Source organism: Pseudophryne corroboree, chromosome 4 (assembly GCF_028390025.1).
Source record: "Pseudophryne corroboree isolate aPseCor3 chromosome 4, aPseCor3.hap2, whole genome shotgun sequence".
Classification (NCBI taxonomy): Eukaryota; Metazoa; Chordata; class Amphibia; order Anura; family Myobatrachidae; genus Pseudophryne; species Pseudophryne corroboree.
In genome coordinates this window covers 704,549,944-704,567,420 of record NC_086447.1, presented here as the reverse complement: position 1 = coordinate 704,567,420, position 17,477 = coordinate 704,549,944, and the positions used below count along the sequence as shown (strand labels likewise).

The window sequence follows — 17,477 nt, the reverse complement described above, 5'->3', positions numbered from 1 at the left end:
TTGTCTTTCCAAAAACAACCCAAAAAAACACAAATACCAAAACCAAATTTCGAAGAGGGCGATTCATTAAGTGAAGATCTGGGAGTGGTTCCGAAGCTACATAATACAAGTGGCAGTATCTATTATCACAACAGTACAATTTCAAGCTTTGCTCCTACTTCTAGGGGTACCATTATCTACACACAAATTTCTGCGCAATTTTCCTTTGCGGTAAACACAGCAGCATCCGTGGCGGCAGGAAATGCCTCTACCCAGTTTGAGAAAACATCAGTGCACACCAATACAAAACACTAATTCCTAAAGGGTGTTAACTGTACGAAGTTGACTTGTATTTCCTGAAAAGATCCGTCTGCAGGAGGGATATGGGATGGCTCTGTTGGTATTGCTTTACCAATATTCTTCCTCAAGCAAGTAAGACAGGTCATTGCTCTCTTACCTGCATGAGAATAGAATCCTGGTGCACAACAGTAGGCTCTCATCAGCCTGCACCTACCCTCTTTGCCTAGATTAGTCAGACCATGTGCCACCTCAGCTAGACTTGGACGGTATGCTCTGGGGGCTACAGGCTTACCGTGTCCACCTGCCCACAGTCCTGAGGACTTCTGGTCATACCCCTTTGTCCTCCAGACTGCCTTTTCCTGTAGGGAACACAATTTTTTTGTATCTTAATTTAACTATCGTGTGTTTACAATGTAGAGTACCATGAGCATAACTCAAAAAAAAGAAAAGAAAAAAAAAACATCTCTAGAGGAGAGAAAGAAGAAGAAAATGAAAATGTCAGGTTTGCCATTCACCAACAGGCATATCAGTGTCGATACAAAATTTCCCTTCACCAGTATTCCCATTCTTGTCTTATATGACTTTGGTTAGACATACCACCTGCAATACCTTAGGATCAAACTCACCAACCCCTCTTGCTGCCACAGGTTTAAACAATTTGTATATCTGACCCTTTGTTTTTCGGGATTTTATCAGACATATTCTTAACCTTAAGTTCTGCTATACCTCTGGTTCAAAGCTGCTCACCTTAGGGAATGGTACCCTATCTTTGTCAGTCATACGTACCCATTCAGACAAAAAGTCTTCTGTGTGTGATCCATATTTACCACACATAACAAACCTCGCTGACCCCTTGGGCCGCGGCTTTTAACCTGAACCCTGGTTAAACGTCCCTTACATGAGCAACTGGCTCCCATAATTGTGGGCCTTTTCCCACAAACACCAAAATACTCAATATAAGGTGACGGTGAAAGTTCTCCGAGCGCTCCTCACCCACTCACCGCCCACGTTGGCCAGTACTACCATACACTGTCGATAGCGAAGGCAATGTACCCAACTTAGGGCTCCTATCAGACCTTACAACACTGTAATTTCTTTCGGTGTAAGTTCTGTTTGGAATATTTTCCTGAGAAAGGCAGCGAAAAATTCCTTTTCGGTATCTTTCAACTGGAATTGTTTGTAGGGTGAAAAACAGAGAAATTAGATAACTATCCTTCACCCTTTTCAGTGAAGCACACCAGGGAGATTTCCCGACGTTGTCAAAGAAAAACCCCTTTTGTCTATGCAATCACGTCTGCGTATGCTCTCCCACAGCGCATATGACACAATGGTATCGCGTTGTGCTGTGCAGAACACACGGACATGCAATGCAATAGCACAGCCTATGGATACTAGTTAAAAAACTTTGTTTATATCTGTGTGTAATTCTTACATCAAGTATTCATCTCACTATTAACTCTCACTAGGCCCAATTGAAACTATTTGTAATTGACTATGGCAGAGGTTCTCAAACTCGGTCCTCGGGAGCCCACACAGTGCATGTTTTTCAGGTAACCCAGCAGGTGCACAGGTGTATTAATTACTCACTGACACATTTTAAAAGGTCCACAGGTGGAGCTAATTATTTCACTTGCAATTCTGTGAGGAAACCTGCAAAACATGCACTGTGTGGGCCCCCGAGGACCAAGTTTGAGAACCTCTGGACTATGGCATGGGTTAAATAAATGCATTGGTAACTCATAAATGGTGTTTGATGTGACCAAGGAAAGCTGATTATTCTGAGCAGTGAAAATCAGCTATATAGAAAATTACCTTCCCAAAATGGCCGCTGCTCCTCCCCCTTCCACATCCATGAGGGTTACACAAAATGGTGGACAGGCCATGTGGTTAGTCCAAAATGGAGGACAGACCATGCGGCTTCCTTTGTCACAAAGAAATCACACATCATACAAGCACCAGAAGTTATTTTAGGCCATACAAGCACCAGAAGTTATTTTAGGCCTGAGTTAAAAATAAAAACTATATCAAGGCTATGCAGCAACTTTTAAATATACTTTTAAACCTACTTAAACAGATAAACAATCCAATCTGAATCAAACACAATATGACTTATTTGAACCTTGTTTTGCAACAATAAAAATACATTTTAGCATCTTAAATATTACGAGAAATGCATTGTCCCTTGAAATTTCATATCATTGGCTTACTGATAACAAAACAATACATTAACGTGGATGTTATTTTCATCAGCTTGGCGATGCGTCCATCGGAGCCGGTCAATTACAGCCGCATTTGTAATGTACAGTGCATCATTAAGACCCTGATATCCCGGATGAGCCCCCATCGGTGAATGCCAAATTGCTTTCTCACGAATATTTAAAATGCCCGCTCTAATATATATTGCAGATGCCAGGCGCATCTTATTACCATATACAATAAAAGTGCGCTGTACATCACAAAACACTGCATCCCATAAGAGAAAACAGTACACCCACACATTATCTGAGTTCCAAAGCTCATTGATGTATATATTTGTTATTAAAAGGATATGGATTCAATATATATTACAATGTACTGTATACCTATAATTACATGATTACAACTCACTCAGTAAGCAGTTAATACATACAGTTACATACAGTTACATACAGTTACAGGCCAGCGATACAATACCATTCCCTCAATGCTTATGTCTCTCTCTTTCTCTAAAATAATGCTGGGACTCCATCTTACGCTGAGACCAAAACAGGAACTGAGCTGGGAATAACTCCATCATCGTCTCAGACCTTACAGCAACTCTGAGACCAAAAACAGGAACTACCTTCCTGTGTGACCAGCAATGTGTTATCTAGTTTGGGGGAGGGGACTCTCTCTCATTCATGATGAGTCACTAGTTTCTTTGTATGTGCTAATCAGGTTCAGCCTTGAAGACATCCAAAGGGCTGGCCTGAGTTTCCTGTCCACAACCTGTTTGGAATATCTATTGTTCCAATAAAAGTGATTTTAGCTTTTATACATTTAATCATAATTATCTGCTGCAATGTCCCACAACTTCACAACAAGCATCAAATGAATCTACACATCAATCTGGTTGCTTCAACAGTAAACATGACCGGTCTATCTGGTTTCGTTCAAATAATACACATACATGACATTACTTCATTATATATAATTTATTATAATATTATGATATTATTATAATTATGTACTGTATGAAATAAGTGTCGAATCCATCTCTGTGGCATGTCCGTGTAAATGTGTGTGTTACCATATATTACTGTGCTCGCTGCGCGTATTTGCAAGTATAGCGACTTATATGTGTGTGTAGTTTGTATGTTCTCTTTATGTAATATTTTTGACTTCGACACTTGCATACATGGGGATACCCAACATTATGTCACTGCTGAAGTGAATATAGAAACTTGTTGTGGGTCAGCAATTGTTAAAGTAGGACTGGTCCCCACCTTGGTGCATGAGGCCATAATCGGGAGGGATTTTCCTCATTTTTGGAAACTGTGGGAATCACGTTTATCAACAGATATGAGATGTAAAGAGCCAGTTGATAATCATGGTGATTTTATGGATGTACGTGTGTCTTCGGAACTTTCTGATCCTTTGCCTTTTGCTAGCTTGGCTGGGGAAGTGACAGATGGGGAGTCCAGTGAAGAGCCTCTTGCTGGGAACAGAGAAATAGTAGTTAAAACTGAAAGCGTGCCTGACCTGGAGGTAAAGAAGGATCTGTTTGCATCTGAACAGTTAAAGGATCCTACCTTAATAAAGGCTAGAGAGAATGTTAAGATTGTTAATGGGGAACCTGTGGTACCAGGTGACAGGGTTACGTATCCCCACATGGCCATCTGTAATGAACTCTTGTACCACATTGTCAAAAGGGGTGAGGATGTGGTGGAACAGCTGGTAGTCCCCCAGCCTTATCAGAGAACGGTACTAGATTTAGCTCATAGTCACGTTACAGCAGGACATTTAGGGGCAGAAAAAACTGAAAGACTTTTACAAAGGTTCTTTTGGCCAGGGGTTTATAAAGAAGTGTCTGAATATTGTTCTTCCTATCCTGAATGCCAGTATCATGCCCCTAGACCCCATTTCAGGAGCCCACTAGTTCCCATGCCTATTATAGAGGTCCCGTTTGACAGAATAGCCATGGATCTCGTGGGGCCCTTGTTAAAGTCCGCTCGGGGCCATCAGTATATCCTGGTAATAATAGACTATGCCACTGGATATCCTGAGGCTGTCCCTTTACGCACTATCACAACCAAGGCGATAGCTAGGGAGCTGGTGCAGGTTTTTAGTAGAGTGGGAATACCAAAAGAAATTTTGACTGACCAAGGTACTCCATTTATGTCAAGGATCATGAAAGAATTGTGCAAATAATTTAAGGTCACTCACCTCAGGACGTCCATTTACCATCCCCAAACTGATGGGTTGGTGGAAAGGTTTAATAAAACATTAAAAAGTATGTTAAAAAAGGTTGTTGATAAAGATGGGAAAAACTGGGATTGTTTGTTGCCCTACTTGTTAATGGCCATCAGAGAAGTTCCTCAGTCCTCTACCGGGTTTTCTCCATTTGATTTGTTGTATGGTAGACACCCCAGAGGGCTGTTGGACATTGCCAAAGAGACGAGGGAAGGACAGCCCACTCCTTATAGAAGCGTTGTTGAACATGTAACACAAATGCAGGATAGGATTGCAGCCGTGGTACCTATTGTCAGAGAGCACATGGATCAAGCCCAAAGTGCTCAACAGAGGGTATATAACCGGAGTGCGAAGATACAGGAATTTGCTCCTGGAGATAGAGTTCTTGTTTTGGTACCCACTGTGGAAAGCAAGTTCTTAGCTAAATGGCAGGGTCCATTTGAGATTAGGGAAAAAGTGAATGAGGTTAATTACAAAGTATACCAACCGGGAAAGAGAAAACCTGAACAAATCTACCATGTGAACTTAATCAAACCCTGGAAAGATAGGTTGTCTCTGTCAGCGGAGCCTTGCCCTTCGGTGTCTTCACCTCGGTTGCTTCCCGCAGTAAAGGTGTCAGAGACATTATCAGCTGATCAGAACAATCAGGTTAAAGAATTTCTCATCCAAAATAGGGAGATATTTTCAGAGTTGCCTGGCCGAACGACCATAATAAAACATGACATTGTCACAGAACCAGGGGTCAAGGTCCATTTAAAGCCATATAGGATTCCTGAAGCTCAGCGAGAAGCTGTTTCTAAAGAAGTTAAAACCATGTTAGAACTTGGAGTCATAGAGGAATCTAACAGTGAGTGGTCTAGTCCCATAGTTCTCATCCCGAAGGCAGATGGTAGCATACGCTTCTGTAATGACTTTCGGAAGTTAAATGAGGTGTCCAAGTTTGACGCATACCCCATGCCCCGTGTGGATGAGCTTATAGAAAGGCTGGGAACAGCCAGGTTTCTCGCCACGTTGGACCTGACCAAAGGTTACTGCCAAATACCTTTGTCTGATCGCGCAAAAGAAAAAACAGCCTTTTCGGTTCCGGAGGGGCTGTACCAGTATAAGATGTTACCCTTTGGGTTGCATGGGGTTCCAGCAACCTTTCAACGGGCGATGGATAAAATTTTGAGGCCCCATAGAAAATATGCAGCTGCCTATTTGGATGATGTGCTAATTCACAGTACAGACTGGGGGTCCCATTTGGTTAAAGTACAAGCAGTACTGGACTCAATCAGAGAGGCAGGGTTAACTGCTAACCCAAAGAAGTGCTGCCTCGCAATGGAGGAGGTCAAATACTTGGGCTTCACCATAGGCAGAGGTCTGATTAGGCCCCAATTGAATAAAATTGATGCTATTCAAAACTGGCCTCGTCCAGTGAATAAAAAACAGGTAAGGGCTTTTTTGGGAATAACTGGGTACTATAGACGTTTTATTTCCAATTTTGCGACCACAGCAGTGCTGTTGTCAGACCTTACCAAAGGGAAGCAGTCAAATATGGTGAAATGGAACCCTGATGCAGAAAAAGCGTTCCAAGCGTTAAAAGTGGCTTTGTGTTCACAACCTGTATTGATAACACCAGATTTTTCAAAAGAATTTGTTGTACAGACAGATGCCTCAGAGGTAGGGATAGGGGCTGTGCTTTCCCAAACCAGAGATGGGGACGAACACCCTATCATTTATTTGAGTAGGAAACTCAATGAGCATGAAAAAAGGTATGCTATTGTGGAAAAGGAGGCTTTGGCCATTAAGTGGGCACTAGATACCTTGAGATATTACCTCTTGGGTAGACAATTCAGACTAGTGACAGATCATGTCCCTTTAAAATGAATGTATGTAAATAGAGGCAAGAATGCTCGTGTAACTAGATGGTTTCTAGCATTGCAGGATTTTAAGTTTACTGTCGAACATAGACCGGGTACACAATTGGCAAACGCAGATGCATTGTCCCGCATCTTCTGTTTGGGGGCTACAAGTGTTCCGGCCCCTAGGTCGAAACAGGGGAGGGGGATATGTGACAAGAACACTGGAATAGTGTTTGAGGGCAGGTATGTTTGTCCCAGGTTCACAGAGGGCTAATCAGGGTTTCAGCTGTGTAAGTGGGTTATAGGCCTGCTAGCCTGATAAGTGTGTGCAGACTGCCTGGGAAGACTGCAGGATCTCTGTGAGAGAAACATGCTTCCTTAGACAAGTGAGCCAAACAGTGGTGACTGGAAAATTCTGTGTTTTTTTGTTTAGAGACAGTTAGGAACGTCTTGTGTTTAGTTAGTGCCGGACAGGCAAGGTATTTTCTTTTGATGTTTGTTTTGTTTTCTGTTTAATAAAACTGGTCGTGGCAGTTGCACCATAAAAACTGGACTTGTATGACTTCTCAGCTGCTGCCGGCTGCCATCTACCCCAAGAAACGGGGTCCGGTTCCCCTACAGTGTTACAACTGGAACAGAAAAGGGGTGCTTCCTAGTGAAACACATTTTATTCAAACTCTTTATAGCATAGCAGATAAAGCGACAAAACATTTATCTCTCGAAGTGGAGACCGGGCAATACTGTGAAACACTGTTTATTGGGATATTCAGGATCGATATCCTCCATTCTGAATCTTGGAAGGAACTCACTGCCATGAAACACCCAACACAGGGCCTAACTCAGACCTGATTGCCGCAGCAAATTTGTTAGCTAATGGGCAAAACCATGTGCACTGCAGGGGGGAAGATACAACATGTGCAGAGAGAGATAGATTTGGGTGGGGTCAGGTCTGAATTAGGTCAACATTCTGTTACTGGGGAGATGCAATTTGGGATTAAGTTATACTTTATAACTGAAATTATTGCTTTGGGATACTTTTGTTTGCATTTTGGTTGGCTGTTTTTGTTGGGGGAGGGGGGATTGTGTGCTGGTTTATGTTACAGGAACTGATTTACCAGCTTTGCTATTGTTTAGAATATTCCAATTTAAGTGTTTATTTAAGGTGTTCTAATTAATTGCAGGTTACAGTATTTGTGTTAACATCATTAAAGTTGTGCAGAATATTTCCCTATTCTACATGCCATGCATCTTACGTGGCGAGTTTTATATTTGCAAATATTGCATTTTGCAATAAAAAAGCATGTCTATGAGGGCTTAATCACATTATTCCAAAACCTATTTAAACTTTAAAGCAATCCAGCTGGAAGTATACAATAATATGCAAGCTATTAGATTACATTGCCCCCCACCCGACTCTCATATTATGGAAACAGCTCTGGCAATGAAATCTCTACATGATTTTTCTAGATGTCTGTTTATCCCAGCTGAGTCAGTGATGTTTGTAAATGTTACATTATTGTACAGCATAGATCCCCTACCACTGCTATAAACAGTAGCAAAGGAAAATGTAAATGTTGGTTTTCCCCTGAACTTTTCTTTTTTAACAAATAAATGAAAATGGAAAAAACATTGCCACATTGTGCGAATGGAAATAAATGCATATATGTATTACCAGTATGCAGAGCTGTATACAACATTGCGAGCAGAACACCACTATATGTATACTTGGTCTAATATCTGTCAACATAAATAGTACACACTTACACCACCTCTATACTTGTTGCAGAAGACTTGTCTACAATAGGTGTATTTATGCTTTGTGCAATTTTTCATAGCCAGTAACTCCGTTATTGGATCTTTTACTGCTAGCACAACTTTCAAGCTGGCCACACATATGTTGGTTTAGTCGAGCCACAGTGGCAAACGCAAGATTTCTAGAGGGGGGTCTCCAAATGCAGTCCACTCTCTCCCACTCTGCGGAGCATTGGAGAATAGCTTGAGTCTGGGGGAGCGGCAGAAGAACATAGTAACAACCCTGCACATTAATGTAAACATTGGTCATTTATACACTGTATGGAATACAATATTATATTTAACACTATGGTCGGGATGTACTACAGGGGGGAAAAAATGCGGTAAAATCCCTGTTTTCGGGGGTTTTACCGCATTTTCAAATGTACTAAGACCCGGCTGTCGGGTTTACACCACCGAGGATATCGCCATCTTTTGATGGCGCTACCCTATAGAAGCCTATGAGCTTCTTACCACCGCCGCTGCTGCCACATCCCATCGCCGCCGCCCCGCGCCGCTCACAACGACCTCCCACCCCCCGGCATACCTGTGTGCAGTAAGCTGGTGCGGCCCCCCTCCTCCTTCTCCCCCGCAGCACAGCCTTGTCTCCCTCCGGCTGCAAGGAGGAGGAGCAGGAGCCCAGGGACTCCCAGCACACGTCACCTCCCGCTGCTTGGAGGTGACGGAGGCCAGCAAAAACTCTCTCCTCGGCAGTAACACTGATCGCAGGGCACCCCTTACATCGCATTGCGATACTAATCGAATATGTTAGTACATATGCGATTGGCATCGTTGTGATGAACGGCGATGACCCGTGATCAGTGTTAGTACATCCCGGCCTATATATGGTCTATAGCAGTGGTCGCCAACCCTGGCTCTCGAGAGCTACCAACAGTTCATGTTTTCCAGCTCTCGTAGCAGGTGAACAGGTGCAGTTATTACTCACTGACACATTTTAAGATCCGCAGATGGAGCTAATTACTTAACTTGTGATTCTGTGAGAATACCTGGAAAACATTAACTGTTGGTAGCTCTCGAGGACCAGGGTTGGCTTCCCTTAGTCTGTAGCCATACATGCCTACCTGACCCTCTCCATGAGGGAGAAAATGCTCTGTTCCTGAACTTTCCTGGTAATGTATGATTGCCATCACCTGTGGTGAGCTAGTTAATTGATAAGAAAGGTGTTTCACCACAGGTGATGGCAATCATACATTACCAGGAAAGTCCAGGAACAGAGCATTTTCTCCCTCATGGAGAGGGTCAGGTAGGCAAGTATGGTCTATAGCAGGCATTCCCAACCACGGTCCTCAAGTCACACTAACGGTGCAGGTTTTAGTGATATCCAGGCTGCAGCACAGATGGTTAACTCAAAATAACTGAGCTAATATTTAAGTCTCCTGTGCTGAAGCCTGGATATCACTAAAACATACCTCCCAACATGACCCTCTCCAGGAGGGACAGAATGCTCTGCTTCTGGACTTTTCTCTTAATTTATGATTGCTGGCACCTGTGTTGAACAGGTTAATGGATAAGAAAGGTGTTTCAGCACAGGTGATGGCAATCATACAGTAAGAGGGAAGTCCAGGAGCAGAGCATTCTGTCCCTCCTGGAGAGGGTAATGTTGGGAGGTATGCTAAAACCTGCACTGTAAGTGTGCCTTGAGGACCGTGGTTGGGAATACCTGGTCTATAGTATAGCCTGTATCAAACATATTTAAATAATATAAATGCAGTGCCTTGCTAAAGTATTCACCTCCCCCTCCCCCCTTCCTTTGGCTTTTTACCTATTTTGTTACATTACAACCTGTCATTTTTTATCTGAATTTTGTGTAATGGATATGCACAAACAAGTCTAAGCTGGTGAAGTGAAATGAGAAAAATGTATATAAAATATAATTTTTATAAATAAAAATTTTAAAATTGGCATGTGCATATGTATTCACCCCCTGCGCTATGAAGCCCCTCAAAAGTTCTGGTGCAACCAATTACCTTCAGAAGTCACATAATTAGTGAAATGAAGTCCACCTGTGTCACATGATCTGTCGGTATAAACACACCTTTTCTGAAAGGCCCCAAAGGCTGCAACACACCTAAGCAAGAGGCATCACACAATGAAGATCAAGGAGCTCTCCAAACAAGTCAGGGACAAAGTTGTTGAGAAGTTCAAGTCAGGGTTGGGTTATAAAAAAAATATACAACTCTTTGTTGATCCCCCAGAGAACCATCAAATCCATCATCTTGAAGTGGAAAGAACATGGTACCACAACAAACCTGCCAAGAGAGGGCTGGCCACCAAAACTCACAGACCGGGCAAGGAGGGCATTAATCAGAGAGGCAGCACAGAGACCAAAGGTAACCCTGAAGAAGCTGCAGAGTTCCACAGCAGAGACTGGTGTATCTGTGCATGTGACCACAATAAGCCGTATACTCCATAGAGCTGGGCTTTATGGAAGAGTGGCCAGAAAAAAGCTATTACTTAGTGTTAAAAATAAGAAGGCACGTTTTGAGTTTGTCAAAAGGCATGTAGACGACTTCCCAAATGTATGGAGAAAGGTGCTCTGGTCAGATGAGACTGAAATTGAAGTTTTCGGCCATCAAGGAAAATGCTATGTCTGGCACAAACCCAACACATCCCATCACCCCAAGAACACCATCCCCACAGTGAAAAATGGTGGTGGCAGCATGATGCTGTGGGGATGTTTTTCAGCAGCAGGGACTTGTAAACTGTTTCGAGTCGAGGGAAAGATGGATGGTGCTAAATACAGGGATATTCTTGAGCAAAACATGTTTCAGTCTGCCTGTGATTTGAGACTGGGACGGAAGTTCACCTTCCAGCAGGACAATGACCTGAAGCATACTGCTAAAGCAACACTCGAGTGGTTTAAGGGGAAACATTTAAATGTGTTGGAATGGCCTAGTTAAAGCCCAGATCTCAATCTAATTGAGAATCTCTGGTCAGACTTGAAGATTGCTGTTTACAAGCGGAAACCATCCAACATGAAGGAGCTGGAGCAGTTTTGCCTTGAGGAATGGGCAAAAATCCCAATGGCAAGATGTGGCAAGCTCATAGAGACTTATCTAAAGCGACTTGCAGCTGTAATTGCAGCAAAAGGTGGCTCTACAAAGTACTGACTTTAGGGGGGGGGGTGAATAGTTATGCACGCTGAAGTTTTCTGTTATTTTGTCCTATCTGTTGTTTGCTTCACAATAAAAAAACTCTTCAAAGTTTTAGGCATGTTCTGTGAATGAAATGATGCAAACCTTTAAACAATTCATTTTAATTCCAGGTTGTGAGGCAACAAAACATTAAAGGGGGGTGAATACTTTAGCATGGCACTGTAAATGGTCAGGAAAAGGTTAAACATACCACATAATAAACAAATATCATAGAACCATTAGAAGACAGAACTGCACTTTCTAAGCACACATTCTCCCACCTCATAGTAAGGCTCCTGTCTCTTTTTCCTGGAAGCTACTCTCTGGTCCGGAGAACTGACTGAACACTCAGATCCACACACACAGCAAACTTGGTAGAAGAAGCTGCTACCACTGGGCATGTGCAGCAGCTCTGCGCTGTCCCATAAACTGCATGATGTTTTGGCAGCTCTAGTAATTGTATTATATACCATTGCTATTGTTGTCATAGTTTGAGCCACTTGCCAAGAGGAGGGGGCTTTCCGGGCAACCAGAACCCCCACCCCCCTACGTTTCCCTATGAGCCAAGTTGGTAAAATTTTGAACAGTTTTTGTCAGCTCATTAAATTTCTAAACTTCGGAAAATCAAAGTCTTTCCAGGTGTAAGACAAGGCAGGCTAATGACGCCTATGTTCAATCAATTTTGAAGTGATAAGAGAATGCGTGCAGCCAGCTTTCCACTGCAAATCAGATATTTACTCTGGCACCTGAACAATTACATTCGTGTTACTTGGCCTTTCACATGTTTGGTTAATTTAATTGCAGCTGACTTGAAAAGCCTGTGTAGCTAGCATCATGCTAGCATCATGGTACCAAGGTCAATTTTCCATGGAGTTTATTGATATGAGATTACAGCAGATATTGGCATGTACATTTATGGAAATATTTGATTAGTGAAAATATATATAAAAATATAAAAATAAGTATTCAGTGTAACTTTATTGAATGGGTTTAAAATAGCTGAAATTCACCCCTCGTTGTCTGTGGCACTCAATAACATCTGTGGATTTGTTCTGAGAAATGAACTCATTTTAAGCCATCTTAATAACCAGAGGTATTTTGTTACTCAATGATCTGAACCACTTTTCTTGTTTCTGAAGTGCATAAAGTATTGAGAATAATATTTTTTTATATTTTGTACACAAGTAGTTTCTTTCTTTCTTTCTTTCTTTCTTTCTTTCTTTCTTTCTTTCTTTCTTTCTTTCTTTCTTTCTTTCTCATCTTGGGAAATTAAATTTATTTTTCAAGCATATTCAGAAAAATATTTTTCACCTTAAGCGCATACAAAGGTGACAAAATTTCTGAAGATATTGTTAAATGTAATTTGTATGTACTGTACTTCTCCAGCTTCATTTATTTACATTTGGATACACAGGGTCTGATTCAATTAGTTGTGAGGAGGTGCGCCCCATGAGCAGAGCTTGGGGGCCAGGGGCGCATAAGACTGGGGATCCCTAAAGGCCATCATTTGGGATATGGGGATTGGGACCTCATGCGCAAGCCATGGGCATGCACAAAAAAGGGGCATGGCCCACATCATGCCCCCATTTCCTTTCACGGTAGGGATATGAATATTGCTTCCACAGCTGCAGCCAGCCCTCCCTACTTTATTTCTCCAGCTCACAGGTGGAACAGAATCTGCAAAACAGTACTTTCTCACCAAAAACATGATGGTTGGGAGTATACATACATAGTCATCCACACATACGTATACCTACATATGTACATAGTATACTGCACTGCTGCTGTAAGTAAGACTGAGATGGATGCACTTGCCTCCTGTGCTCTCCCTAATCTAGCTCTCCATAGGGCTGTGTACAATAACCTTGAATCTAGGGTGAGATTGGGCCACGAAGAGGGCTAGCATTTTCACATAACTACAATGGCAACTGGTCCCTATCACAGATAACTGAGGTTACCCCAAAATGTACATTATAGTACATATAATATGATACAGATGTACAGCCAGAAGCAATGGTGGAATTCTATTTTCATTTTTGGGGCACATTTTTTTGTTTTTTACTTTTTTCTTAACCAGTGAAAACCTTAATAAAAATCAGAAGACTTATCCTCAAGCAAGTGACAATTCAGTACCACTGTAGGCAGTGGTCGAAGTGGAAATTTTGAAGTGGGGGTATGGAAAAGTGAAGGATATAATCATGTGTGCGCCGAAGGCACGCGCTCTCCGTAAAAGGAGGCATGGCCACTGAAAATGGGCATGGCCAATTAAAAGGGGGCATGTCCTTAAGTGTAGTGTACCATACCATGCACCACAATACTAGGACCCCTTATACTATCTAGTACTGGTGCCCCTTACACATTACGCCACACTTAATGAGCCACAATTCACATTATGCAACATGGTATGAGCCACAATTCACATTATGCAACACGTAATGAGCCACAATTCACATTATGCAACACGGTATGAGCCACATTTCACATTATGCAACAGGGTATGAGCCACAATTAAGGGACAGGGAGAGTGACAGCAGGAACATAGGGACAGTGACAGTGAGAGTGACAGCGGGGACAATGACAGAGAGTGACAGCAGTCATAGTGGGCTATGCAGGGTTCAAGGGATGAGTGTCTGCTGCCGGTGTACTGCAGCTCCGGGGGTGCGGGCTCCGGAGGCTCTCAGCACTGTTGAATATCCAGCTGCCTCAAGTATGTACAGCCTGCACCCTCGGTTGCTGATATCCGGCATGCTGCTCCTGCTGCTGGCTGTCCCCCCGCCCGGCTTGGCCACACAGCTGTACGGTGAGAAGGGCATCTCAGTGCCCGTGGTTTAATACATATTCCTCTTCGGTAAATTGCCTCTGCGGTAAACGGTACTAATGCTTACCGTGGCAGTAAACATCAGTACATCCCGCCGTATAGGTGTAAAGCCAACATCAAACACACACACAGACTGCCCCACCCCCTTACTTACACACACACACACACACACACACACACACACACACACACACACACACAGTCAGACTGTAGATTACACACACACAGACTAGCCACCCCCAAACCCCACACACACCCACTCAGACTACACACACATTCTCATACTTTCCCCTCCCCCACACACACTGGACTGCAAATATTAACACACACAATCAAACTGTCCCGCAACCCCCCCCATCCCCCTCGCCCGATCTCCCGACAGTAAACTGAGCTGCGGCCTGCTCACCTGCACCTCCGTGGGCTTGTCGGCTGCTGTTGATGGCTAACATGTTGAAGGTGCAGGGAGCCATTCTCTCAATGGCCGCACTCCGGGGGCTGCGTTGGCACTCAAAGTCCTTATCCCTCCTCCGCAGTCCGCACACACTGATCGCCCAGGCTCTTCCTGTGAGCGCTGCCAGTGCCAGCGCCTCCCCTTACAGAGAGCGCACTCACACGTTGCCTCCCCTTCCACGCAGTTATTTTTTTTTTTAAAAGACTTCCGGGTTTGTGGCGAAGTGCTGGTATGCCATACCGCCGCATGCCGGCCCACTTCGACCACTGACTGTAGGGGAAATATATTAACATGTACTTTATCTCAACACAGGATGTCTTAGCACTGCAATGTATGAAAAAGAGTGTCCAAGGAGAGGTGTTACTGCAATGTGTTTCACATCAGCACAATGCTGTAATGGCTACTGGGTGGATCAAAATGTAAAAAAAAAACCCAGAGAGAACAGAAGCGTCCTGGTGTGTCAGCGGGAAATTGAGTACACGTAATGCTGCCATCCACAGATGGCATTATGTAGCAAGTAGTGAAAAAGTTCAGCTGATTTCCACATGGACCTTTTAGTACAGAGCTGGCCAAACCAGTCCTCGAGATCTACCAACAGTTCATATTTTCCAGACCACCTAGCTGGTGCACAGGTGTAGTCATTATAATAATAATAATGATTTTATTTATATAGCGCTCTTTCTCCAATAGGACCCAAGGCGCTTAACAGATACATAGCATAATATAGTACAGAATATAATGAAGTACATTTTCATAAAATACAGAAGCATGAAGATACTAAAAGGGACATTATGGAAATGCTTGAGTAAACAGAAAAGTCTTGAGTCTACTTTTGAAGGATTCTATAGTTGGGGCCTCTCGCACTGTGCGGGGAAGTGAATTCCATAGAGTCGGAGCCGCATGACTAAAAGCTCGACCCCCAGATGAATTACGGTAGATTCTAGGTACTGCTAAAAGTCCTTCATCTACAGATCGCAGTAATCGAGTGGGGCAGTATGGGGTCAGAAGCTGTTTCAGGTACCTTGGGCCTTGGTCATGTAATGCTTTGAAACTCAGTAAGCCAATCTTGAAGATGATTCGCCATCGTACAGGCAGCCAGTGAAGGGAGTAGAGGATGGGTGTTATGTGGCTAGAACGGGGCTGGTTGGTTAATAGCCTGGCAGCTGTGTTTTGCACCAGCTGTAAGCGCTGCAATTCTTTTGCTGGTAGACCAAGGTAGAGGGCATTACAGTAGTCTAAACGAGATGATACAAATGCATGTATGACTTTTGGCATATCATCTGAGGGAATTAAGTGCTTGATTCTGGCTATGTTCCTCAGGTGAAAGAATGAGGATTTGATTGTGGCTGATATCTGATGTTTAAGTGTCAAGCCACCATCCAGGACAACGCCAAGATTCCGCACACGATCACTGGTCTGTAATTCTGAATCCCCGAGTGTAAGTCCAGTTGGTTGGCTATGCTGCAGTCTTGTCCTTTGATGTTGCGGTCGTATCATAAGGACCTCTGTTTTATCCGGGTTCAGTCGCAGCCAACTGGCGCTCATCCACTCCAGTAGTTCAGCTAGACAGCCATTTAGGGTTGCTATTGGGTTATCAGTGCCAGGAGCAAAGGACAAGTACAGTTGTGTATCATCTGCATAGCAGTGGTAGACCAGGCCATGGCGCCTGATTATTTCGCCCAATGGGAGCATGTATACTGCAAAAAGCATGGGGGATAGTATAGAACCTTGTGGGACACCACATGGCAATGGCACTGGTGGTGATGAGTCATTACCAATTAAGATGTGCTGCATTCATTCCTAACTGACAATTCCACAGATCACCAAGAGGCCTAGAAAACATGAACTGTTGGTAGATCTCGAGGACTGGTTTGGCAAGCCCTGTTTTAGTACATATTAAGAAGCAGTGATAACCTCTATTTATGGCTCCTGTCTCACCTCTGTCTTTGCATGGATCCTCCTCCCCCTCCTCACTGAAAGCAGTCTCGGTGGTACTTGCTTGACAGGCTCCGACTTCCCAGAGTGCTGGAGTATGGCTGCAACGGTGAGATCTCCAACAAGTTAGGGTATTGAACAGGGCTAGGGTGGAAAGAGGAATATAGATTGTATAGGTTATAGATGGTAAAAGGTTGAATTACTATATATTACATTGAATGGGGTTGTTACTGTATGATGATGATGATTATGTACTTAATAGTTTTTTAAGGAAGGTGTTAATTATTGATGAAACAATGATATTGTAAGATCATTAAAAATACTCTCTGTTCTATATAGCAGTCACTGATGCCTTCTGTATTATATAGCAATCACTGAAACGATCTGTATTATATAGTGGTAATTTATAAATTCAGTATACTCTCTTTATTGTATGACACACTGTGATGTTCTCTACATTATTTGGTGGTCAGTGTGATGCTTCCTGTATTGTATGGTGGTCATGGATACTTTCTGTATTATATGGTGGTCATTGTGATGATCTCTGTATTAGATGTATGTCACTTAAATTTTCTTTGTATTATATGGTGATCCCAAATGCTCTCTATAATATACAGCGATCACTGTCATGTTCTATGCAATAAATCATGGGCACTGCTTTACCCTCTGTATTATATGGCTTCACTGATGTGCTCTATTTTATATAGTGGTGACTGCGATATTGTCTGTATTATATGGTGGTCACTGTAATGTACTCTGCAATATATGGCTGT

The 17,477-nt window shown here is 43.0% G+C and overlaps 1 long non-coding RNA gene across 1 annotated transcript in view; it reads right to left on the bottom strand.

Annotated features, from left to right (window-relative positions):
- The window catches only part of LOC134910201 (uncharacterized), a 78,587-nt gene that overhangs the window by 47,223 nt on the left and 13,887 nt on the right, over positions 1-17,477 (bottom strand). The window contains exon 2 of the long non-coding RNA XR_010176144.1: positions 16,708-16,848. This is a non-coding gene — a long non-coding RNA (uncharacterized LOC134910201). The remainder of the gene's footprint in view (positions 1-16,707; positions 16,849-17,477) is intronic.